General features: G+C 42.4%; 1 protein-coding gene across 1 annotated transcript in view; it reads right to left on the bottom strand.

Moving 5' to 3' along the window:
* Positions 1-2,473: 2,473 nt before the first annotated feature.
* TSHZ2 (teashirt zinc finger homeobox 2) overlaps positions 2,474-27,276 on the bottom strand; it is a 224,448-nt gene continuing 199,645 nt past the window's right edge. Inside the window, exon 3 of the mRNA XM_026057836.1 lies at positions 2,474-2,821. The gene's annotated coding sequence lies outside the window, so the exon portion shown is untranslated. The remainder of the gene's footprint in view (positions 2,822-27,276) is intronic.

The following is a 27,276-nucleotide window of genomic DNA, read 5'->3' as shown; positions in this document are numbered from 1 at the left end:
GAATAAATCACGCCCCGTCTGCGGCTGGTGGGAAGCGCCTCGGGGAGATTTCGGGGGAAGGCGGCAGAAAACACCCCGCGGACCCCAGCCCCGCGCCGGGACGGGCGACCGCGCGGCTCCRCCGAGGGGGAACGGGGGCGAAACGCGCGGCGCGGAGCGGCCAAAYGCCCCGCCGGTGCCGCGGGGCCGCGCCGGGGCCCCCAGCCGTCGCTGGGAATTTTGCCGGTTGGATGCCGGAAGAAGCGACGCATTTTTCCAGCGAACAAAACAGGCGTGGGGAGAGGAGCGGGGGTGGGAGCGCGCGGCGTTGCTCCCCGGCGGGATTTGAGGGAAGCGCTGCCTTCGGAGGCGCTCGGCAGGACCTCGCGCTACGTAACGTCGCTTAATAACTCCGCGCCGGGCTGTGCAATTTAACAGCTTCGAGGATCAACGCTAATGCATCGATTCTGCTTTAATAGAATTTTGTTGTCAATGGCCAGCGCTCGGCACGATGCAGGCTTCAGTCTGAACCCGTCTGACGGCTCCGTTCGTTTCCAGTCGAGCTCCGCTCGTTTCCAGTTGAATAGGTTAAGCAAAGACAGACCTCACTGTTCTCAATTCACTTTATGATCCTCCCATCATAAAAAATAATATCAGCACCTTGCTTTTCATGTCAGAACTACATTTGAGCTGCTATTCCCTATGCCCATGAGTAAATCCCATAAAAGCCGCCCCGTTGTACTGTCGCTATTTTTCCTTGTGGATGATTGATTGATGGATGAGTGCTGACACTTCAATGAAGCTATTTCGACTGCCATCTCAATCCGATGATGTGAGGGGTATATTTTCTGTCCATGCCTCATTACTTCAGAATGACATTCCTGGAACTTCATTTACTTTTTCCCTCCTTCCCTCAAGCGCCATATTTTTTCCCATCTAGGTTATGCATGCCATAAAAAAAGCAATTTGCTATTATATGTGGCATAAGGGCAACACTTTCCCTAGGAGGTAAATAAGAAGGGCCTTTTTTCTCCTCTGTGTTGAGTTTAGGGATCATGTCAAAATTTCCCAAACAATGCCAAAACAGGCCCGCCTGCCCGAGCAGTTGGGAGCACGATAAGCATGTTTAGTCTGATTTTGCAAATGTTGCGCTTCAATTTTATCCTTGAATGTCTAAAATAAAAACACCCCCCCAAAGCCCTCTCATATTTGAGAAAGATCCTCTTCTCAAATCTCTGCCTAGCATACTTCGAATATTTCATCTGCAACGGAGTAGCAGTTTACAACTTGATCCAGACTTATTTTTCCTTTGAGAATAAGGAAAGGTCATTTGTTAAATGCAGAGATGGATTTGTCTACTGTAGGTTGCTTTAGTTGCAAGGAAATGCTCAGCTAGAGTAAACAGGGCTGCGCCTGATTTTCCAAACAGTGCACTAGGTAATGTGAGGTTTGTAACACCAAAATATTCTGGAAGATTTTCTGAGGGACCCGATTTTAATCTGTGTAATACAGTATTCCCGTTAATAATAATGTATAATTAAGACATCCGTTAAAAATCCATAACGTTAATTTAATGGAGAAAATCTAATACAGTTCTATTGGAATTTTTACGTTAAATTAACTTTAACGGGCTTTTAATGGATGTCTTAATTAGATCTCATTATTAACGTGAATATTCCACAAATTAAAATTGGGACCTCAAAGTTTTAATGAAAAAAGTTACAAGAACAAATTTTCAATTGCCATCTTTTTAGCCCCTTTCTCACCAGGTCTCTGTTGATTTTAAAAGGCAGCTGTGCTTTAAAACCTGCAAATACAGATAGTAACAGACAGGCCAGAGAGATAGCGTGAAGGCCAGATTCTGATCTCATTTACAGTGGCATAAATCCAAAGTAACTCCCTTGACTACACCAGAGATATTTAGATTTACACTCACGTAACTGAGAAAGAAATTCTACTTTTATTCTTTTATATCTATATATAGATATTTATATAGTGATATTTATATATAGATATACCTATATTTATATAATGTTCAATAATCTAACAATAGTACTTTTGTTTAAAAATCACTCCATCGCATATCTCTTGTCATAAACTGTAATGGAGATTTAAATATATATATATATATCTGAGGAATAAAACAAACTGAAAATAATCCATTTTAAACAAATCTTTGGCAGCAACATGGTTAAGCATAACTATTTGAACAACTTGCACAGAAGATTAACATTGTTCAGAGGTTTTTTGGCTCAGAATCTGTTTTAACTTAATAACTCTTGTACTTACTGTGATGTATTGATCCCTAGTGCAATGACTGGATTGGGCAACCCAGGTGCAACAGTAATAGCTGCACTGAATAGAAACATTTCCTTTAGACAAACTATCCCAGAGGGGTTATAAATAGGAAATGGACATTACCATGAAAAGTAAAGCTTCCAATGTGACTGCATCTTGTGTAGCACACTTGGACATTAAACTATGAAGAATTTTTTTTTTCCTGTCAAGTGTTACAAATTGACGAAATAAGTACATCAATGTTCTCAGTCATTATCTTACTTCAGTGGCACTTTGTTTTAGTGACAGCAAAAAGGGACAGTGGAGACCAGACAGCCCCAGTGCAGTTTATCAATGAAAATCTAATATCGTCCATAAGCAGGGGAGTGGAAATCAATACTTCATTACCAAATTGTTAGTGAGGATGAAGAAGAATAGCTGGAGTTTTTTTGGCAGTCTTCTCGGTACGGGTTGTTGTGAGTTCAATGTCAGGATCGGAGTGACACGTAGAGACGGGCTGAGTGCGGGAAGCCTGGGCTGGAGAGCTGGAACTAAGGCATTTGTCCTGCAAGCAGAATAATAATAACTAGAATTATTAATTTTTTAATCGTGATTCCAGATTTTTTTTGCATATGTGTTTTTTCTCAATAGTAATTTCTCCTAAAGAGTCAGCTTTGCTTTACATTGCCCAACCGTAGGCTTGCAAAAAGACAAGGACACACAAGCACGAAGAAAAAATCCTTAAGTCCATAAATGCTCTGGGACGAGTGGGTAAACCCCACCTGAGGCTGAGCCTGAACTTGCTCTGCTGAGTCTGCATCTCCGCTTTTCCCTCCTGTTGGTTAAACCTGCTCAATATGACGTGCCTAATCCTGCAACCAGTCAAGAGAGCCTCGAGCTGAACTGGGTACCTTGGTAGCCACACTGTGCGTAAGTCACCGGACTATCGCTGTTATTCCTGGCTGTTGTGGCACCTCCCTCGCTCGCATTAAAAGCCGCCGTTCGTCCGCGAGGCTCTTATCCGTTCTGTGGCTACAGGAAGTGCTAAGAGGCCGAAGCTGCTAAGTTGCTTCTGCATAGAGGCGGAGGATGCTTGTTTAACTTAATTACAAGATGTGGGTTTAAAAGTTCAGCTCAAAGTTGAGTGCTGTTTTGCTCATAACCTGGGAGAAGGAGACTGAGAAAAGCAGTAGGAAAAAAAAATAGTGGAAAAAAAGGGTGAGAAATGAAGCAGGGAGTAAGTAAAGTGAAAGTCAATCTGGAGAGAGCACAGAAAAAAAAAAAAAGAATGGCAGCCGGCAAAAGAAATATGTAACTGAGAAATATCCTATGGGTTCAAGGCCATGTACACTTCAGCAAACACAACTCAGACCCTGTGGTGTTCCCTGTATTCTGGCTAAATCAACTGGAAATTCAGTAGTAACTTTATTTAAAGTAAAATAAACTTTTCATAAAATTCCATATGAAAACAAAAAAGTCCATTGACTCCATGTTATTTAGTTTGCTATTTGGTTTGTTTTACAATATCTTCACCTTTTCAGTTTTCACAGTGATGCTGAGTTTTGCATTGGAAACCCAGACCTGCTATGGAGAAACTGTTGGAAGGGAAGAAGAGGTTTTGGCAGCTAAATGCAGAGATTTTTGGCACCCGAGAATGCATGGAAGTCAGTTTGAAATTGTGGTGAATACTTTAGGTCATTATTTCCACTAAAAAGATATTAAAAGCAATCCATGTTGACACTTTACAGCGTTGTCTTTAGGTTTCAGAGGTAACGCTCCAGAGCAATTCACACTTTGCAAAGCTATTATTTTTCACTGCGAAAGGACAAAGCTGTGTCAGTTTATACCTGTTCAAGTTTTAAAGAAGTCCAGAAGTCTTATTACTGTAAAGCTTAGAGCTGAAAGTATAATTCTGTAGTAAGCTGGGTCCGATCCTGCAGCAAAGGTCACAGTTCCAGAACCACCTTCTACAAATGGTCCGAGTACTGACTGCAGAGCTGTCACAGGAGATTTGAGCTTTACATTTTTAGGTAGGTTTTGCAGCCCTAACCAAGATGGAAACCTACCTGTGGCATGCTACTTAAGTCCTACCTTGGTATGGTGTCAAGAGCTCTAGTGGGTCTGAGGTGCAGAGCATCTGTGCAACTCATGGATGCTGAAAACCGAGACTGCGGGCTGGTCCCACACAGGCCAGCATGAGGCCGCGGTGGAACAGCTTCGTGCAAGAGCCATAATTCTTGATTAATTCAGTTCTACCTCCAGGATGTTGTTTGGACAATTAAGCAGCATGTAGTATTACTAAAAGTGCTAATTCTGGGAAGGAATCTTGACTTGAAGCAAAGTAGCTGGTTCCCTGCCAGCGGGAAATACTTATCTAGGGCTTGGATTGGAAAACTGCAAAGCCAAACTCCTGATTCCTTTTCCTTTCTCTTCACTGTGAGGAAGATCCTTAGACTCTTGTATTACACTGTGACCAGCTGTAAAATCAGCTTAGTAATATTTCTGGCTGCTCCTACGTCACAGGGGGAATGCACACGGAGAAACATTAAGGACTTTCTTAAAACTCCTTGGCCAAGCTCTTCAAAGGAAGATTAGTCAGGGTGTAGCTCCACATGAAACTCTTCTGGCAACGACGCCGGCTGCAGAAGTTTGCGCCCCTTCCTATCGCGTCAAGCCCTCGCCCCAGCCGGAGACGATCCCCAGCGGCGGCAGCGCAGCCGGCTGCGGGGCCGCGCAGCCCCGGCGTGGCCTGGGGCTGTCCCCGCTCCGGCTTGCAGCGTGGCCGCGCTACCACTGCAGGAGGAGGCGATAACTCCAGTGCCGGGCTGGGGCTGCACAGCCAAAGGGGAAGGGTGGAAACCTCTTAAACTGGTTTTGCTGCTGCTGGAGAAAAGATAACATGGAGCTACAGGCCCCCGAAGCTGGAGGGAGGTTGCAGGGAATCTGGTTTCAGCACTTGTATAAAAGCCATTCATGACAACTGCATACGCTTTCGAGACTGAGCTTCCAAATACTTGACTAATGGTAACATCCATGCGTGACTCAAATCAATGGGGACTTGGCATTGATTTCAATGGTCTGAGTGCTTCCCCCCGAGGACTTTTGCCCAACCGAAATCTCCATCCTTGGTTTTGCATCGATGTCACTGCAGGCTGGGGCAGGACTTTGGGAAATTAATTAGTGTGAGGCCTGATCAATAAGGGTCATGGCTTACGTATTTCATTATCAAGGCTCTAAGAGATTTGGGGAGTATGTGGAGAGTTTGTCACCCACRGTCTGGGGCATAGTAGCTCGGTGTTCAAATAGCACTTGATGGGCAAAGTTTGTTGCTGCCTGGACATTTATTGGAATGTAGCTCAACCTGTACCATAAAGAAAACTCTATCATTTTAATTGCGTTATAAAAATGCCATTGAGGATGTTCATTATGCTGGTCTTGTACAGCATATGTGAATTATCAGATGCAGATATTGAAGCTTTGCTTTTATTTAACATTAATTATCAAGCCATCAACAGATGTAAAAAGTTGTATCTATTTTGATGTGGATGTGTCAGGACTCAGGCCTCCTCCTAACCAGCACCTTCCCACTCCTTGTACACGGCACAACTTCCCTCTCTTCATTCAAATCCTGCTGTGAAAACACAGCTGCGAAACCTCTGAAATGTGAACTCTCAAACACGCCTGCAATTYGGGACAACTGTCAGCGGCTAACCGTGACGGTGCCCGGCCTCRGTGGGCCGGCGGCCACCGCGCGCAGCCGCGCTCCTCGCTCCCTGAGCGGCTCCCGTCCCGTGAGGCGAGCGGAGAGGTCGCTCTCCCTCTTCCGCGCGCACACGTCAGATCCTGGGCTTTTTCTCCTCCCCCCCCCGCTCCTTTTCCCTTTTCTCCACGGCCAGAAGTCACGCGAGCTGCGGTTGCCACGATGGTTAACTCGCCGGCGGGTGGGACGCGGCGGCTGCCCGCTCCGGGCGCTTTTCGAGTCCGTYGCTGGGGGATTGCTACCTTAGCTTGCCTGGGGTTTTACGGGGAACCTCCACCTCTTCACTGATCCTGTTTGAGGTGTGACGGTACTGTAGATCCACGAAGATGATATCGGTTCATGTGCTTATAATTTTTTCTGTATTTTCAGATCTTTGCTAATATCACTTTATCATGTTCTGTTAGTTCGGTGGGGCACTAATAATGGCAATACGTATCTCTGATCCACCCACCGAAGTCCATGGGCGTCTACGGATCAAAACCTTGCCATGCGGTCGCTGTACCTTCAGCACTACATTGCAGGGCTCCTAAAAGGCCAACTAGAAAGACACAGCCAGGCCCTTTGTGGTTACCAAACATGTTATCTCTAGATGTCATTTTTGACCTACTTTTGCTACATTTTTACAGCAGCAGAAAATCTGTTCCTTAAAGAACCATGCTTACATGCACAATGCCTAGGTAGGGAGAAAAAGGAAATCTGRATATATTTTGTTTCAGTTAGGACTCCTCTCACCATGAATTACAATATTACAGACTCTAAATGTGTTCTCGTTACCCATAATTATAACTAAAATTATATCAATCTAAACAGTAACTACTCAAATGATTCATACTGATTTTAAGGAGCATGCTCTCTAAGTTTTGCCTGCCCATCCATTTTAAAGCCTTACAGCTGGAATAGCTTTCCAGAAGGTCATTTAACAGCACATTAAATAAATAAATAGAACATATTTATTTCAGAAAACACATTCTTATTAGAGGGGAAGGCATTTTGGGAAAGGTAAGAATAACCATTGTGAAACCTAATTTTTTCACTTCTGCGCTGTTCTTGCGAAAGGTGCCCTGCAGCACCCACACGAACGCAYGCAAAGGCTCTGCAGGACGCCGTAGAATAAGGTCCCTAATGTGCGTCATACAGAGGTGTATCAGAGTGGCAATGAACTACGTCATGCACAGCACAGAAATTGCATCCGCTGCTCCCTGATACCAGCAGCAGAGCACAGGAAGAGGCGACGGTTTGGGTAAATACACCAGCACAGYCCACGGCCGTCACCGGCCAGGCCACGAGCCCCCTTGGTCCCTGCAGAACAGCTTGGACTGCGCGCGTGCAGCCTGCGACCACGGCCATAAAGAAAGGGAGGTGCAATAAAAGGTCTCCTATACTGTAAAATATGTTTCTGTCCCATGATCTAAGTCTATGAGAATGTGGGACAAGATAATGGAAAAAAAATGCGGGCTCCAGCTCAGATGTTCCCGGGGTGTGTCTGCCCAAGCACAAACTGTCTGATTGCAGTAACACCCAGGTGGAGGAATTCGGAGACCTCAGTGCCTAGGTTTATGGAAACTACACTTAATAAAAACCTGAAGTCATTAAGGTTGTATTTGTCTCAGAAAACCCTTTGTTGAAGATACTTTGTTATGAGGCAGAGGCCAAGGCCAGAAAAAAGACCTCAGGATTTCAGTAGCAAGATCATGAGAGCTCACATCTGCAGCTGGTGCAATACACCTTATCTGCAGGGGGTCAATGAAGTTATGCTGATTTACATCAGCTGMTTGGCCTAACGGTTGCAGGCTATAAAAGAAGATTTTCCTTGAAATCTGYGGGAAAAAAAACAAAAACAAACCAAAACACCCTTCCACTTTCTGAGTTGCTTCTTTTCTGAAACTTCTGATGTCTGTGCAGATAATTCTATATGACTTAGATTTCTCAGCTGTGACCCCGACAGAACACAGCTCCGAAGCACGTGCATATTAGCATTGCGCACAGCACAGCAAGCACAGAAAACCCAGCTCTGCCAGGACCTGTGGACTAACGGTGCGTACACCGCGGCTGGGCTGCACAGATGCAGGCATCCCCACAGTTTGGGGATGTGCCTGTGCAGACGTGTGCAGACCAGTTGTGCCACTTGAGACCTATGAGAAAGATGCAGAAATTCTTCTGCATATACATACATGCATGTATACATACTATATATATATGCATATATTATATATATGTATGCATTTCCGGACAAATAGCAGCCCAGCCAGAGCTTCCAAATGTGTGCAGCAGTGCCCAGCTCACCAGGGTTGCTAGACATCCCTGAGCAAATACAGTTAGATCCTCCAAATCCACCTGAACAACACGGCTTGTGAAGACGCTGACATCTGTTAGCCTGAGCAGTTCCCCAGAGGGCAGACAGTTTCTTCTGTGAACAACTAGAAAAGACTCCGGGAGTATTTTAAAAGCAACAGCGAGGAGACACATTCCCCCACAGACAGGGGCAAACAGCAGGAGCAGCCCGGGAGGGAGGTGAAGCCTTGCAGCCCCTCAGGGCTCCGCTAACAAAGATGCCAATCAGCTGGGTGAGCGGTGCAGTGTGAAAACRGGCAGAGACCGCTTTTGTAGCGTTGCTGGTGGAAGCAGCCCCTCTCCTGCCTCCTTACCCTGCCGGGTTTACCGGTAAGCTGACTGTATGGTGCCTTGAATTGGGGGCTTATTTAGGCTGAAAATAACCAGCAAAAAGAAAAAAAAATGTTTTAATGCTGATAGTTCAGGCAACCCAGGTCTTTGCATGACCCCAAGCAGCGACGGCAGCGATTGGGGTGCAGGGATGGTGCTGGAGGGGATCACTGCTGGGAGAAGGGCACACTCCGCTGTCCCTCACTTCCCGCGGAGATGGCCACGAGGGGAGGAGAAGGCAGCAGCTGGGCGTTAAAGCCCGCTTCCACCCTCAAAGAGCGGGTGTGTGTAGCTTTGGGCAAACCGTTCACCTCCTTGCACTCCTCAGCTGTCTTTTGATAGACTGAGTCAGGCTAAAAATTGGGGGCTGCAGCTCCCTCTATTTTCACAGGCATGGAGTGAAATCCTGGCCTTGCAGCAACAACAGGATTTCTAGGCCAAGATTTCACCCCTGATCTCATCTCGGGCCTCAAGGTGACATAGGATCCGCACATGTTCAGCAACAGTGACGAGTACACGTGATATCTAACAGGCGCAGAGCAGGAGAGAGCCTGACACTTAACTTGTCCCTCCTCATTGCTCGTGCACCCGGGCAAAGCCCAGCACAGGGGTATCTGGAGGGATCGCAGGCTTGTAAGGGGGAAGAAATGAGGGAACATTTAATTTGTTGTTTTTCCTATAAATAAAGCATAGTCATCAAATCACAATGTATTTGAGAGCACATGTTATTGACAGCCTATTCTTGGAGAGAAAAAAAATGTGGATTTTTTTGGCAAAGTTTCTCTATTTGCTAAAGATTAAATTGTTCATTGTACAGGGCACCATCTGCCCTTGGAGAGAGATTTAGTTGATGGCAGCTGCAACCAAAGTGTGGAAGATATAGCTGAATTTCTGGTTTCTTTTCAACTAGCAACTGTCATTACAGGTCACATGCAAACTGTGTCATTTTCTGTGACAAGCAGGTTCTGTAGACTAGGGTGCCTGCTACATTTTAAAATGCCACCTGTATGGATCCCAGAAGAGAAATAGCTTTTGTAATGCACCTTCAAAAGTGAATTTAGAGCAGGTAAGACAAAGCAATCCTGGTTTGATCGTCTAGGTGCCAGGTGTGGGTAGGAACTGGGTTCAAGCGCTAGGTTTACAGGGATGGATGTTGGATGTACTGGTAGGTCACTTAAAGCTAGATTTCCCCAAGCAATTTAGGTGCTTAAAATCCAAAACTGTCATCTGGAAGTGTTTACTCAACTGCTGCCTAATTCCACAATTGCCTCCTTGTTTTCCTTGTAATGTAATTCCAGGTTAGACGAAACCCCACATTTTTCAAATCTGAAGAGAATTTATCACCAAGCTAGAAGATGCAGTGGGTGGGTGTTCTCCCAACTCCACCTACAGAGCTCTGCCATAAAAATTTCAAGATTCATTGTGAGAGTGTAAAGGATAATCCGCTGGGAGACCCYGAGTTCCAATCTCTGCTTTCACAACTATTTTGATATTTCACATAAATTTGTCACTGGCTAAAATGAACACTTTGAGTAGAAAATTCATAACTCTTCCCTTTTCCCTGAACACCCTAACAGTTCCGGTGGAGAACTATGTTCCCTTTCTCTGCTGAGTATAATGGGAGGGGAGAAGTTACTGGTAGACTTTGTTAGGATTAAGAAACAAAGCAAAACAAAAAAGGAAACCCAAACTTCTTTGCTTTCATCCCTGCCTTGCTATGAAAGTGCCTTCATATTTCCAAGCTCGCTGACAATATTTCAGAGTGGTGCATCACACAGTCTCCTCTGGAACGGCAGGCACTGTCAGCGCTGTGAACAAACCAGTCTCTGGATTTTTACTTCACAAAGGTTCTGTCTAAAGCATTTCTATAGAAAAAAAATTTTTGAAATTTGTGAGCCTCGCAGCATTGCAGACAAGGATGAGTTCTGGTTAATTTTCTTCTGATGATTTCCACATTTTCTGCAAGAAAAACAACAGCTACTGTTGCCTTAAGACAGACTGAACTTGTTGTAATATGCCTAGATATAAGAAGAATTGTTCATGTGAAAGAATGTACAGGACATAAACTTGTTACCAAGTTTATTTTGTTCASTTCAACTTTTTGGTCTTCTGTAACATTTCATTGTGGTAGAACGGGGTCATGTTTTGAAACAAACTGCTAGTAAATCTTGAACGCAACTGGTGTGATTAAATCTACATTTTTGGATAAAAAGYTTTTTTTTAAATGGGTAGAGGTTTGCCCTTCCAGCAAATTATTGTTCATCAGTTCCAGGCATCAGCTCCTCTTTCTGATTGCTCCATGATGTGCCCAGCCCATTCGAGCTGTATCCCTTTGGAAAGTTTTGTGCTTCCATTTTTCCGTTTTGCTGCAGAGCAGAAACACGCATTTCAACCTTTGATGTTTGCTTATGCAGATTCATCAGGTTATTTACATCAGTGATTTGACTGAGCTCAAGTGTTTTCAGGATCAGGGCCTATAAAGAGACATCCAGAAAAGTGTTTCAAACCACAGACTATGTTTATTTGGGTTACTTTGTGCAGAAAGCATTAATCGGTAGGAGAGGAAGGCTGCTTACGTGAATTAGTGTTGAATACACTGGTTTCTCCTTTCTTTGGGAGGAAGCCCTTAAAACACAAATTCCCGCCTTGAAAGCCAAACTGACGTGCTCACAGCAAACTACAAGTAAATCACCGACTCTGTAGTGCCAGAACTGCACCTGCTCTTCCACTGCTGATTTATCCACAAAATATATCACATGCCAGTTACTTGAATTAGGATCATGGGGAGACAGGAATCATTAGAGAGCAGGAGAAACTCCTAAGCATAAAGAAAACTTCCCCGTTTGTCTCCTCCGCGATGCCTGTTTTATTCCCTCTTCGCGCACTGACAGCCCTGGCGAGGCCGTGGATGCTGTAATCCTGGGCAATCGCTTTTGGGGGCAGCATCGTGGGGGTGCAAATGCTGGCTACGACGGTAGCTGTGGATTTCCAGGCAGACCCAGTTTCCCAGTTCCTGCGATGCATTTAGCAATGCTGGTGGGTGAATGGGATAGCCAGGGTCAAGTATTTCATTCCTGGTTATGTTTCCTTTGCTATTGGAGTGCCTCAAAATGCCAGGTAAATTAGACTTGGAGAAAGGGACGCTGCATCTCTAAGTAATGAGGCTGGGAAACAGGGAACGCATTTTCCACTAGCTCATGTCTCACTGTATGGCATTCCRATTTCGTGACACTTCATAATAAATCATTGCTTATCACTCACATGGGAACATAACATGGTTCAAGTTAAGATTCGTTAGTGATTGTAAAGAAGAAACATGAATTGCTCCATATCAGGGCTTTTTGATCATCTTTCTGTCCACTGCAGGCATTTTTTTTAAATCAGTATATTTACTGTAACTGTTGTTTAAAGCATAAATAAAAAGGGAAAGAAGGAGCAGAAAATATAAATAATGAAAATAAATTTATTTGTCTTATGTGTTTATGTAAGCATTTGGCAATTACTTTGCACAGCCGCTTGTGTTCAGTGTCACAGACTGCTGCATCAACATAAGTTTCAAAGGCTGCAATTTTACATATGTATATATGTGTGTGTGTGTGTGTGTGTGTGTGTGTGTATAAAAATCAAAATGCCACTGCAGCCATATTCTGGAGGAGAAATTTCTAGCAGGCGCCTGAGTTTCTAGAGCCAGGCGTGTGTCACCGTGTCTACCATGGGGAAAGACGGTGTGATGCTGCCCTCTGTGCGGCTCCCCCGTGCCAGCCGTGCCGCGGGCAGGAGCCTGGTGGCATCTCCTCGCTGGCGTGGCCTCGGCATGGATCTGCTCCCTGCCCGACCCTGGATGGCCAAAAAGCGAAACAGCTGGAAACCATCCCTGCTTCAGCCTCGCCAGCCCTGCCGTGAGCTCGGGGTGGGGAAACGTGGGGGTGAGGGGGCTGGATTTGGGGAATATATTCGAATGCAGAAGCTCATGGGTTTACAGATGACACCAGCAGCGTATCAGGGGAAGGGTAAGTTTATTATAAGAATGTCTACTAACTGAAAAAATGTGACCCTGGAAGCTTGAAAAAATAAAGAATTACAAGAAGTCTGCAGAAATTTCTCACCCTCCCCGCRTCCCCCCCGAAAAAATCTGTTCCTTCCCTTTTGTTACAAATAGTTTTATTTTAATTTCTTTTCTTTGCCTTTACGATTTGATTGTGGGAGGTACCTAAAACTGTAGGATAACCCCAGAGAAATCAGATAAGGTAAATATTTACTGCAGCTACGGCTTTGATTATTCCCCCTTCAGTAATTTGCTATTTATTATATTAATCAACTATATAACATGTCATTTCTACTGCTCCCTGGCTGAATAATTTCCAAAACTACAAACAGCTTTCAAGATAGTTGCCAGACAGGCGCAAATTAATACTTTCAGAAATTCTTCCGAGAAACATTCCCATGAACAGAATTTTTGCACCCTATATTTGTAAAAATGAATAGATTTGGGTAAAAAAAAAAATTACCAAAGGGATTTCTTTATTGTTTTAGAAAAATTCATGCTTTTTCTTCCTGTTTGTTTTTTCTGGATGAATATTCTTTTTTTAACAAAAAACCCAAATGCATTAGTGCTTAACTTTGCTGGAGTGAGTTGTCTTGTAAAATCTATGAGACAAGACGGCAATAGAAGTAAGCATATAGTTAAGTGTTTGTAGGATTAGGGACTTAATTTGGCAGTTACAAAAAGAAGAGACCTGATCTTTTACTCGGGCAAATGATCCCCTTGATTTGTGGGACAACTCGTCTGCCTGAGACGGCATATGACCAAGAGACTGTAAATTCCGCCGCCTGATCCATCTGATCTCCTTCCCCRATGCTCCACATCGCAAGCGTTTGCGGTTGTCCTGGGCGCTGTCTTTGATCTCCAGTGTGCGCTCTTAAACTGACGTTAGCTTCTTGCGTTTATGCCCTAGGTCTCTGTAAGACCTTCCCTTGTGCTCAGAAAATCTCCAAGCCATGTACAATAAACGCATTATGCACAAACGTGTGAAATCCCCCAAAATCAAGTTTTTAAAAGMAGAACTCTGTTCTAGTAGTGCACAACAGTAGATGCATTTATTATGTATTACTTTTGACCTTATTATATGTTACTTTTCACCTACTACCGATAGATGATTATATATAGGAATTAAAAACCCCAGGTCTTGACCAAGGAAAAAGATACAGTTTATGTATATGTTTATAATATATATGATACGGTGTCTAAATCTGATCTCACTTGCAACAGTATAGTGAATGGGATTACTCTCCATTTATTTTGGCTCACGCTAAGTTGGAGGTTTTGCCCCACAAGCTCCCTGTAATTTCTGTAAATGGAACTGCCTTTGTCAGCATTCTTAATATTTCTCCACAGAAATGGTATTAAAAGGCATCACATATGTCCTACAGTCTCATGCCTTATCTTCAAGAAATGAGGAATTATAGTAGATTTTTTTTTGTTCTCTTTCTTTTCTGTAGGAAAATGGCTTAATAGCAATCCCAAATGGAGTCCAGGACAAGACAGTGCATCTTCAAAATGTTAATTCTATTGCAAACCATGCCTGGTTTAAAAACAGATATTGAAACAGGGGAATAAATATTTGACAATGCTGTTAAGGCAACTTTGCTAACGATTTTTGAACAACCTCCAACTGAGGTCTAAATGTCTGCAATATCCATAAACAACTCTATACTGTCCAATTAGGGAGACAAAGACATAGAGTCCTGTCAGGAAGATTTGCATGGCTAAGTGTCTGAGATCACAGAGACGATGAGGGATCGTTCGAGTGATGGGGGATGTACAGAACGGATGACTATCATTACGATATTACAGAGGCTTACACCTTCCCAATTACTGGCAGGATTCATTAATTACTGCTGCATTTCCCTAATAGAATCCTCTCTCTTTGGCTTATCGCTACCTTCCCTCTGTCTACGTAAACCCACAACTCAGCAGTCGATCACCTATGAAAAATTAGATGGTGTAGCTTCTAGTGGCCTATTTAAAATTAAAAGGCAACTGGATAAGAAATAAAGAACAAAAAAAATAGGGGCTGTAATGCAGATATGGGGGRGCTGCAGGAGTGGCATTGGATGGGTTTGGAATTCTCTTGTTATTGAACTGTTTGAGAAAAAAAGCGGTGGCAGCTGCAGCGAGAAGCATCATGGTGGGTTTAAAAGCACAATGAAAGCATTTTACATAGACGTACGTACACACACAAACTCTAGGCAGATTGCAAAGTGACAATTACTTAAGGCCTGCTAGGCTGAAGTTTCACAACTAAGATTGGTGAATATTACAGGGGCTCGATGCTGTTGCAATCGCCTCAGCCCCATTAAAGATAATGGTGTGAGCATTTCCATGCTGTCATCATGTTACTATCAACAGCATTATCAGTATCAACTGCTTTTACAATTTGCGCAATGGCTCTTCCTGCACAAAGACGTAGCAACCRCCAAACTCGTTTTCTTTTTAAATACACTGAAAAGAGCGTAGATTTCAATCCTTCATCTGTTCACAGATGAAACAACATTTCCAAATCATCACTGATAGCATTTTTTTCCTCCCATTCTAAGGACGGCCAACTGTTCTCAGCGATTTCTATTACATTTCCTACCTATTATTTCATGTAATGGCATTCCTTAAATTTTAAATTAGCTTTGAAGAATAAAAATAATTGAATTCCTGCTGTTTTGTGTACATAGAGGGTGACAGGAGCTAATGTGATAATTTAAACTGTAAATGAGTCTTCACTTTGTGTTCATTAATTACAGCTAATTACTGAATTACAAACCTTCTTGGTTAGGCACTGTTATGTATTCATGTAGCATGTTGGATTTCCAGCTGGTAGAAAACTGTTTTATAGACTTACAAGCTGACACACCAAGCTACCACTGAAACAATTCAGTTTGAAAAATAAAGGAGGGTGGGGGGTGCGTAATGGCTCTGGCTCTTTGAATTATATGAATGATGAGAAACAGTGCTTCCAACCTGAGCCTCAGGTAAGTGAGGATCTTGTGTATATAATTATAAAATATATGCTGTGGTCGGTAGGGAGAAAAAACAAGGATTTGAGCTGCTACTCTAGGCAAAGAGCATGAGTCTGCTCTGCTGACACCTGTTTTACACCAGTGTTATTCCCCTGATTTAAGCTGAGTTGCTCTCTTTATAGAGGAATATCAGTGAGACGGAAATGAAGCCCTTTCAAATGGGGCCAGTGCTCCTAGCACAAATTCTTCAGTTACACTCATGAACAGCAGGGCTGTAATATAAAACTGAAAATCCAAGCAAATATGCATTGTATTCCATATGTAAGCTCTTATTGTTCCTTACTGAGGGATCGTATGTAATGCTATAGGGCTGTCTTGAGCATTTACTGAACATTTTCTGCATTTAATGGTTCTGTCCAAACCCCTCATATGATGTGTCTTTTGTCTGCTGATGTTTCATATTAAAGCCAAATGCACYAGTTGAATCTATCTCTCTGCAAAGCGCGTGAGCAGCAGGAGCACCGCAATGACAACATCAGCCATGTTAGGATTTTGCAAGCTACGAAGCTCAGTGCCCAGAGAGGAACTATGACAAGTGGCCAAACAAGCAAGCAAACCAAAAACTAACCTACATTGCTGATCGATACATAGGCAGAAGACAGAGACATTTCCCTTCTATTAGCACATGCATTTTTCTCTGGTTTCACATGCTTTTTTTCTCTTTTAACACAACAGGTCAACACTCTCTCCAATCCGTGTTTTCAATGCCAGTGATTATGTAGGCACGCTCTGGGCAAGGCAAATAACCCTGTTGTAACCCGGCCCTTGCTCGTGCCTGGGTGAGCACATACAGGCAACCAAAGCATTGCTTCATGCTCAGAGTAACGGAGATTGCAGAAAACAATTGGATTAAAAAAAAATTAAACTGTTTAGTTAATTTTTCTATGACCAACTTCACCTTTGAGGTCCAGGACTGGGAAGACCTTGATCAAAGGTGCTTCCCCGGGACCCTGCCCCAAGGGGACAAAGCTGGGTTTGGAGCAGAGTCTTCTCAGAAGAGCACAACATTTCATACAGCCTATATTGGAATAATTTAACTGAATAATATATAAATAGCTAAAGAGGAAGGGTCAGATTCTCAGCTGATGCAAAACTATGTAGCATCATTAATTTCAGGAGAGTTATGTTGATTCACAGCAGCTGAAGATGTGGCTCAATAGGTTTGTAACAATAAAGACTTTGATGAGGGGCCCCTGAAAGCTGTAACACTGATGTGTGACTGCTTACATAAACACCAGTTCAATGACAAGGCTTTTCTGCCTAAGAACTAGTCTGTGCCTTCAGGTTTAATGATAAGTCCTAGTCTTTTGTCCTTAAATAATCGTTTTCATCTGGAGAGCGGCAAAGTGACTTATCCTAACGCCAACAGAAATTCAGTAGTAGACTTAGCAATGGGATTCATGTCATGTCCTACTCCCTAATCACTTTCTTATGCTGCCTCTTCTCTTTTGGGGTACAAAAAGATGCGGGAAAACCAGGGGAGATGGCAGATGTGCAGACAGAAAKTCCTTTCTTCCTGGGGATAGTAGCTTTCCGATATCACATAATGATAATGACTTTCATTAATCTTCTGTAGATCTTTCATCCAAGCGTTCTTTTCATTCCACATATACAGAAACCATTTAAATGTTACTATATATTAAGCAAAAATGAAAATTCTTAATATCGCATTTTAAAAATGTCACGAGTAGTAACACCGTGCAGCATGGTACCTACAGAGGCTCAGCATGACTGAAGAGGTAGGACTGCTGTGCAGTAAGTTATCAACCACCGTTTCTAGGCAGTCTCTCACCCAACTTGTTTTCCTGTCTCACTCCTTTTTGATCTGACAGTCTCCAGCATGCAAATTTGCACTAAAACTAGGCATTTCAAATGTACCAGAGGGAGGCAGGGGCCTCACACCTATCGGTAGATTAGTGCGCCTAATGCCCTTTGGCTTTTTTTTAGCATAAAGGCTGATTACTCCATTAGTTGAACAACTTGGAAGAAATGACAAGGAACTAACAAGAGAGTAACACTGTATTTTCTATTTATTTTCTTTCGTTACAGTAGTGCTAATTAGAATGAGTAGTTCTCAATACAGTGCTTTGGAGAATGCTGATGAGGAGCACACAAAAGACTGAAGTGCCTCTTCTGCACAGCCTCGGAGGTAGCAAAACACAGCAACCTCTTGATTGCCATTATCCTAATCTCCCACGGTATCGCAGCATTTGGGACATTATAGTGCTTACATATTAGAGGCTGTATATACTGGCCTTTCTGAGGTCTAAAACCTTACTTTGGGGGGATTAAAACCATATTAACTCAGAGCTTATCATAACAAAATATGCTTTCAAGCAGAAGTACAGAGCCTACTTGGTGCTGGTGGGAGAGAGGCAGGAATTACATGKGGAATATGACTTTTGCACTGATATGAACTTCGAGCTACCTGTGAGCCCTTTGCCAACGGGGGTACGGGCAGACCTTGGTGGGGGCTGTCACTCATCGTATGGCACGCAAAAATCTTGTAACCTGCCCAGTTTCAGCTCTTTGGATGTACTGGCTTCTCACTTTGGGAAAAAGGGAGAATGAGAGACTGCTCTAACTTCCAAAATGCCAGGAGCAACAGCTTTTCCTTCAAAGATTTTCTCCCCCTTTCAGGCTTCGGAAGGGGTCAGAGGGATGAAGGCTCTTCGGGTAGATCTGCACTTCTTTTCTATTCACCAAGGTTTGATTCTCTTTATGAGCATGATCCGCCAATCCGTAATCAAGGGTTAATTTCACAGCTCACTGCTTCATCTAGCATAATATCCATTCAGACTAATTAAATCTGTCTAATAATGTGAGTGTCTTTGTCTTTGTTCTTTCCATTCTTTGTTTTACACCCTTCACATCTCATCTCCAGAACTACACGCCATCACACTCTGCTTGACAAGCAGAATCCATCCCTAAAATTAAAACATTCCTGACCTATCTGCGATGACAAGGCAAGCAAGCTTCACAGCGCTGCGGCCCATGAAGGGAGCTGACACATTTGTTTTTAATTTCAAAAGAGTAGAAAGTGAAGATCTGACCCTGTCAATCAGGCCCTGTGACAAGTTTAATCATTGCTGCCCCACAAAAATCACGGCTAAATAGGAATGCAAATAATGTATCACAGGGCTCTTATAAATGCTAATCAAGGAGAAGTAATCAACTGACAATTTCACTGATCTTCTTTCTGAAGAAGTCAGTCAACGCACTGTCTCTGGACCACAAAGAGAAGAAAAGACAAAAGGCATAGATGCTGTTTCCCCCCAAAACCTATCCTTTTTCAGGGCTTTCTTTTTCTTTTTTCTACAGAAAAACAGAGAATTCACTCTTTTTGATCCTCTACTGAACTTTAAAGCAAAGCTGTTTCTCAGGAACTTGAACAGTTATATGTCAAGTGTACTTTATTAACAGTACCCTCCCAACCCAGAGACAGCACTTGGAAACTTCTGCTAAAATAAAAATCTTCATTTGTCTTTGTCATTCATCCATCTTCAAAGTTCTTTTCCATTTTAACAGCTTCTGTCCTCTACGGGCAATATATTTAGTGATATATGAAGTTTTACAAGTGGAAAGCTAATAGCTGAGATCACTTTTTTTTTTCCCACCTGCTCCCCTCCCCCAAAAAATGAAAAAAAAAAATCCTCCTTGGAATTTATTTCCGTGTAAAGGCTCTCTTCAATACAAGGGTTTTTAACTGACTATCCTTTTATGACCTTTTTAATGTGGTAAAGAACAGACAGCGCAGGCTTAGCGCCAGTCTTTCACACATGAATTCTGCATGGCAAAAAGTCATGGCTTAACCTATGTATGGAAGAGAGAAGGACCCAGGACAGCCAGATGCACAAGATTTGTAATGCCATTTACTATTATCATTTTATCGTGGTTTACTACGGCGGTAGTAAAGCGGCGGTTCACTGTGGTAGGTCCTGATGGGGCCCATCAAGCATTAGAGTTACTGTATTGGCACAAAACAAAAGGATATGGTTTGGCCAATGAAACTCAATGCAGGGAGATGTAAGTAGTATAAAGATTGCTGGAAGAGGCAAAGTTCAAAGAATCTAGTTGTTTGAAGTTTTTTTTATACTAAACTACTTCCCTGCACCGAGCCAATATATAAAATGCAACAAATAACTCGAGGAGGGCTTCAGCTATAGAGAATTAGACTACCAGCAGGGTATGGTACACAGTAGAAAATTTCCACTASAACAAAACCTAGTGCTTTACAGTCCATGACAGCTACCTACAGGATAGATAGAGCAGCAAGAGCAGCTATGTCAAAACTTTGTCTCTCAGGCTTCRTCTCTCAGGCTGAGTAACAAAGATCAGAGGCTAGCTGTGCCGTAGCCCATCCAGGCTGATAGCTTTGCTTTGCTGTGTATGAAGACTGCAGTAACTCTTATTATTGGGAAGATGCCACCAAATGCTTTTCATATTGACCACTGAATTACCCAGCGAAACACCCTGATTTACAAATGAGCAATGAAAGATGGTAACAATCTTTGGTAACTCCCAAGTTTCCAACCGAAAGAAGCTCTGAGGTAGCAACAGTAGCTTCTGTGCCATTTCTGTAAGATATGTGACCTCGAGCTTTCCCTCATAGAGTTTGCTTCTAGACGGGGATGTTCCCAGCAGCAAACTCTCCATAAAGGATGTATGTGGAAGGTGGGAGTAAAAAACAGAAAAAGAAATTGAAAAGCGCTTTGCAGTTGTCATGTCACTTAGCAACAACCTTTTCTACTTCACATCAACACTGGCATAGTAGAGAGACTGCACAAAGCACACTTACTGAAATCTGGGTAAGCAGAGAAAGTAGGAGGGCAAGAAGGAATAACCAGCTAATCACAGAGGGCTTTCATTTATGATATGTTATGTCTCATCTGAGATATGTTTTACATTGCGATCCCCGGGGCTAGGCCCTCTCCTGAATATTCTACAGGATCTAGCAGTCACTGATCTCCTGAGTACTACTGCAGAGTGAACTGTACAAACACTTTGATGTGGAAACCAAAGTTCAGCTATTTGTTTCCCAAATGGCCTCCACTTAAATGGTCGTTCTTCTGTCCGTAGCTCTACTCCCAGATGAGTTCCTGCTTCAGCTTCCCAACCTCTTCCCTTTAGGATTCCCCTTCTTTCATTCTTTTCTCTCTCTTTGGTTCCTGGATTTTCATAAGAAGATCCAGGCTTGCAAGTCCTCAACCCCTACTTCTTCTTCCAGATGTTAAATCTATGGCTTCTTCTGGCTTTTTACCAGATATTTCTATCAGGTGGAGAATGTGTCTGGATCCTGGTAAAAGGGAGTAGGTGCTCTTCCAGAAAAACTAAATGGCTAAAATTAAAAACTCTAGCAAATAAGAGAGGCCTATGCAGGCCACCTTGCAAGTTCTAAGGAGGATGATAAGTCAGGCACTTCTCTACTTTAATTATATTACTGCCCTCATTTGTTTAGCTTCAAAGGGTTAGGATTTAATTGTTATCTGTTCCCATACTATTAAAGGCCAACTGACTGGCTGAAGGGCTGATTGTCAAGAAAACATGAGGAAACCTATTCTGTGTGATTCAGGTATTCATTGAGCTACTACTCCTTTGCTCAGGAGAAAAAGAAATTGCAGGAGCATGTCTGAATGTATGCCATTCCTATGATTGCTCTCTGAATATAAAGCCCTGCAAAGTGTATGAAATATTACACAAACAGAACATTAGTATGTGCCAAATTAATAACATGCATTATCTAGCAGCCATGCAGTGATGCTTATTGTACAATTCTAAATCATCCTAATGGGAAGAAAAAATCAGAATCCATCAGTTTGTGCCTGATTTCCTCTCCTTGCAATTACAAAAAGTGACTTTTGCAGATGGAATTGTTTTAGATGCATTATGGAAAGCTGGGCATTGCCAAATGACCAGAGCACATCACTAGCAACCAGGAGCTCCCAAGCTCTGTTCATGCTGTAAGCTCAGAGGGTGTTGTTTAGCTGAAAGCAACTGCACTTCTATTCTAGTATGCCTTACTTTGGGGTTGTGGAGTGACAGCCTGATTTTTACCAGTCTATTAAACAAACACAATCACACACACATACACATTATACCTTAATTTTAACTAGGCATTCAGCACTTGTGAATATATAAGAATATAAATGGTGGTAAGCACACGTTCAAACTAAACTGCTAATCAAGTCTGCTTTCGTCCTGCCTAAATACACGCGCACACACACACACACACACACACACACTCTCAAACTCTAAAGAAATCTTGCCAAATAGAGAAGAGACTCTTTTTTTTTACAGCTGGGTTTCGTTTTTGCAGCTGCCAAGTAGCAAAGAAAAGTAACCCTGGAGATCATGCCAGAGGACATGTCCTATGCTTTTAAGCAGGCTTCCTGGGAGGAGAGACAATAGCCGACTGCTGGAGCAGCCTAGCCTCAGTGCAGGGCCATCACACTGGGCTGCTGCTGGCTAGCAGGATTCAGCACAGAGTGGATGCTAATAAAGTTTTGGCTGATCATTGTGCTTAGCCAAAAGAAAYGTTGCAAAGGTGAATGAGACTGTGGAGCAGTGAGGATGGCAAGAACTCATTTTTGGCAGCGCTCAGATGCTGCGCCGCTGGGCCAAAGATGAGCTCCGTCAGGGTTTATGCTGCACACTCTCTTGGCCCTGAAGCTCAGTTGGTAGTCCTGCACACTACACATGGTCACCTTATTTTGCTTAATATCACCATCAAAATCAAAAAGGCATAAATATTATTTAGCTTTGAGGTGATCTCTCTTCTTASTCAATGCTAATGTGAGAAAGGTTCAGTTCTCTTTGCTGTGCTCCCACGAATGCCAAAGGCAAGCTACTGGGCCTTCGATCAGTTAGACTCAAAAAGATGGTCCCAAAGCTAAGGTGATTGCTGTTATGTTTTCTGGTTCTGGTAGCCTATCCCGGGGACCCCGCAGAGCTTATTCGCAATGTTGACACCTTCTGGACATCAAAGAGACGATGCACAGAAACATTCTTTGTCGTTTTCAGCCCAAAACTCAAACTCACCTGAGAGGTGGAATTAGGACTGGCACGACTTAGTGTAACRCAGGGAGTGAAGCATTATGTATTAACTCAAATGCTTTGTTATCTGGCTCAGAAAAGGAAATTCTGCACTAAAAATCCAAGTGTAGATAGCAGCATAATCTATAAACTCAAGTAAATGAACGTTATTATCTTACATGAAGAAAACATTAATATAGATGACCGTTACATAATGTAAGTTAACAAAGCTTAATAATATATTTACTCAATGTAGGCATGTTTTGACATAACGCAAGCTGTGTAAAGTTTCTTAGGGAACTGGGAATTTTTATATTTTTATGAATATATGTTAAAACTTAATTTTGAAAAAAAGGTGGTCTTGGGGGTAAGGCATTCAACCTGTAACATAAAAGACTGGTGAAATTCTGACAACTTTGAGTAAAATTCAGAGGAGCTCTGCTCCCATGTCCGGAATAATTGAGCTATCGTATCTGTGTCTGTCAGATGTCAGTCATGCCTCAGCTATATGTGAAGAATCGCACAATGAGCCAAAAACTATCATCTCGCAATCTGTGTGTTTTATCTACATAATCTGTATCAGAACAGGGAGTGTATCCTGCAATGTGTTTGCACAGCTACTAGTGCTGCAAGGTCTAGATCTTGATTGTGGTCACTAAGCACAGCTGTTCTTTTGTGTAATTTACGGACTTGAACTCCTTATTCTTTAACTTTTTATTCCAAATCAAACAGGAGAACAAAACAATCACAGAAAATTTAAGACTCCCCTATATTCTCCTATGGGAAACTCATTTACTGTAAAAATCTACCACTAGAACAAAGTTTGATAGTGCCCATAGGAGATTTAAAGTGAGAGTAAAATGGAAGAATGTTACATTATAAAAGAAAAATAAAAAAGAGAGAAAAAAAAGAGACAGGAAAAAAGCAAACACAGTGAAAAATAATCTCTGCACTTCATAAAACCAGCAATGTTCATTATTGCTTTGCTATCATACTGAACTTTATGTTGCAAATTTATCTTCAAAGTCTGGAGTCGCTTTTCACAAAAAGCCTGCCTAGTGTCATTCAATATCTGCTGCATTCCACCGAACATGGCGGTGAGTGATTTTAGCGAGGACTTSAAGGATCATGCTTTTCAATAAGTAACAGGTTTCCTTCTCCTGCAAGCCAAAGTTAACTGACCCATCTAATCTCCATAGTTTTAAATCATAAATAGCCCCTAATACTAGTGTGCCATAAATGAATGTGTCTTTATCAAAACAATAAACCAAAAGCAATCTTGTTCTTTTTTTTCTTTTATTTAAGCTGATTACAAAGTTAGTTCTGTAGTTGATTAAGTTCTGCAGAAATTGGGCTTGTGATGAATCATTAAACAAAGACATTTTTTTGTACAGCAATAAAGCCTCAAATGATTAATTAAGGGCACAATGCCAAAACAAGTGTCTTTGTTTAAAAYGCAGTGGACAAGACAGGCTTGGGAAAGTTGATGTCTTAAGTAGACGCCACAACATGTTTTTAATTATGTTCAGGAAGAAGAACAAGAATGGGAATTGCCAACTGTTTGGAAAGATAATTTTTTTTTTTTAGAAGAAAGATTAGAATAAAAAAAAACAAACAGAGCATTATTGATTTAACACAAATGCCATTTGTTGGGCCTTTTGTAATTTCCTTATTAGTGTCATCATTCTGGAGTTCATATGCTCCCTTCTGTTATAGCATTTGGCACACATTCAGCTCCCAGCAATATGATACAGTAAACATTCAGTGACTGCTCATATTAAAATGTTTTATTTGTTGTAACTGTACCAATGATCAGGCGGTGCAAGCCCTAAATTATCCCAACTGTTTCACAAGCCGATTTGAAGGGAGCGAGCTAGTGACCACTTCTGCAACGCACACGTGGACACACGTGTGCACACGCGCGCACACGCCGAGGAGCGCAGAGCTGGGCTGTCAGTCGGAAACAAAACGAAAAGTTCATGCAACATCAGCTCTCCACAGCTTCTTGTCAAGCGTGTTCAGACTGTTCAAATAAAACAGACATAAGCTCGAATCAGTGCCTCTTCGCYGTGACAGATTTTGTTACATCACCAGCTTTGGAGTATTTGTGTTTACGATGCAGGGGAGACCCCAAATATTTCTGCAGACTCAATTTGCTAAAGCCTTTTGGTGCGAGTTTTATGCAAGAGGCTATTTCAAACCTATCCTAAAATCACCGAACACAAGTCCTGCTTTCAAATGTGGAAAATCACTTTGGTGCTTTAGTAGAGAGGAGAAAGTGCAAGGTCCTTGGAAGGATTTTCAGAGGGTGGACAAGCAGCATTGTCCAAATATCAGGTTTCTCCCGGTAAGAAAACAAAGAAAATAGGAATCACRATGGAAGAATATCAGCCACGGGGATTTACACATATCAGGCCTGACACAAGGAGCACTGAAGTCATTCTGGAAAACCTCGTGCTTGCAGTTGCCTTCTCAATTTGTGTGTGTCCAGTTGCTGCCAGAGCGTATGCAAACAAGGCGAGGCTAGCTGTAGTCCAAAGCATGCCATATATAAAGCCTTTTTCCCCACTGAGCAACATCAAATACACTGGGAGCCTTTACTAATGGGGAGCTCCTTTATTTCTTAAGAGGCTCGTTCTAGCCTTGATCTTTATGCAAACCTCCCAGTGCCCTCAGCAGGAGGCTGCTGTGGATCAAGGGTAGTGCATGACCTTAATGTTGTAGCGCACGTCCCTGGATCATAATTAAAAAAGTAATTTGGCCCTCTCCACAGAACGGGCTTTGACACCTCTGGAGTAGATGTGTGACCTTACAGGCCTCTTCATCTCTCATTTGTCCCACTTGAAATGGCACATATGTAAGCATGTAATCAGTCCGTAATTACATGGCCAACATGTTGAAATGCAGGCTGTTCCCCATCCTTTCTATGAGCAGATTTACATATTAGCACTTACTAATAACACCTACTAGCCTTAATGAGACATACCGATGAAAGTCTTCTACATGCGTAAATGCAAGAACTGACCTCAATTCTCTTTTAGTCCTCCTGCTTTGATAGTGATCTGAGAGGAAAAATTATCAGTTAATTATTTCCACTGAACATGCCATGTATATACCTGTGGGTATATGATATAGGGAAGGTTTTTACATGGATTTCTTTAAAAAACAGTTAGGGGATAGATAGTGAAGAATGGGAGAGGCTGGGCTGTGCATCTGTCATTTCTCCACCATAAGTCGCTGGGGAAAGCGATGGGCTATGAAGTGATTTAGCTCAGGACAGAGGCCAAATACCAAATCTGCCACCAAATGTGTCTCTAAGGCCTGGGCCTGCCCTGGGTACCCAGTCGATGCTCAGGGCATCAGAGTAAACACAATAACTAATCAGATGCAGCAAGTTGTCAAAGCTATATGGATGCTATAAAACTTGTAAGGATCCCCTTAGGCAATAATAATAGCTGTGTGTGTAAATTCTGTACATAGCAAAGCAGAATAGATCCTAATGGGCATCAATAAAAGCAAAGAAAACATACGTGACACTTATAGCAAAAAAGAGAGTGTCTGTACAAATTAAAATTTGGTCTCAGTCCTCTGATATTGTATCAGGACCTACCTGGTGCAAAGGTGGCAGGTCCTAAAAGAGCTACCCAAAAAAGTAGCTGATCCAAAGCATAACCTTATAAAGTACTACTGATATTAGAAAACGGTGGTTGAAGGAACAAGATAAAACAACCAGAACTTAACTGAATAGATTTCATAATTTCTGTTGCTTTAACTTATTTTGCAAAGATGATGTAATTAAACATTTTAAATGTGTATCATAAGAAAAACAATAACTCTGCATGATTATTTGATTTAGTTTTGCATGAAATGATAATGCTAAATTCCTGACTCCTACATTTAAACTTAAAAAAAATATATAGTTAAATTACATTAGAAAAAGTGGTTTTTGATGAATTTGGAATATGACACTAAACTAATCTCAGGGACAGTATCCTTCCCACTCCACAACCACATGAAGCAAGCGTGTGACACCAAAATCTGGCTCACATTGCTTGTAGGAGGGACAAAAGAGTTTCAGCAATCCCCAGCAGGCCTTAGAGTGGCAGCTCATCTTGCTGCTGAGAATGCACCAACCTGGGTGAAAGAGATGGGTTAGACTGTAAGTGAAACCCAGGGGATGAAAGGCCTAATCTAAAGCCATGTAAGCACAAAGGAAGGATCCTGCTGGTAGCTGAGTCCCAGCAGCTCCTGCTGACCTCGGTGCAAACCAAAGAGGAGCTCGGTCCTAGCGATCTCCATCGACTTCGGTGGGAGCGGCTGGTAGTCTGCACCTCCAAGCTACACCTCATAACATACATGCCCTTCTTTGAAGTCCAAAGATTCTTTCTGGCTGTTTCTTTCAATGAGATCTATGTTTATCCATCAAACACATCTTTTAAGTTGATTGATATTAGGTACATCTGCTCCACATCAGCCCCTAACTGTGGTCAGAAGTG

This window comes from Apteryx rowi, unplaced genomic scaffold, assembly GCF_003343035.1.
Source record: "Apteryx rowi isolate R43461 unplaced genomic scaffold, aptRow1 scaffold_0, whole genome shotgun sequence".
In the NCBI taxonomy this organism is placed as follows: domain Eukaryota; kingdom Metazoa; phylum Chordata; class Aves; order Apterygiformes; family Apterygidae; genus Apteryx; species Apteryx rowi.
The sequence above is the reverse complement of the archived record's forward strand: the minus strand, read 5'-3'. Positions and strand labels throughout refer to the sequence as shown.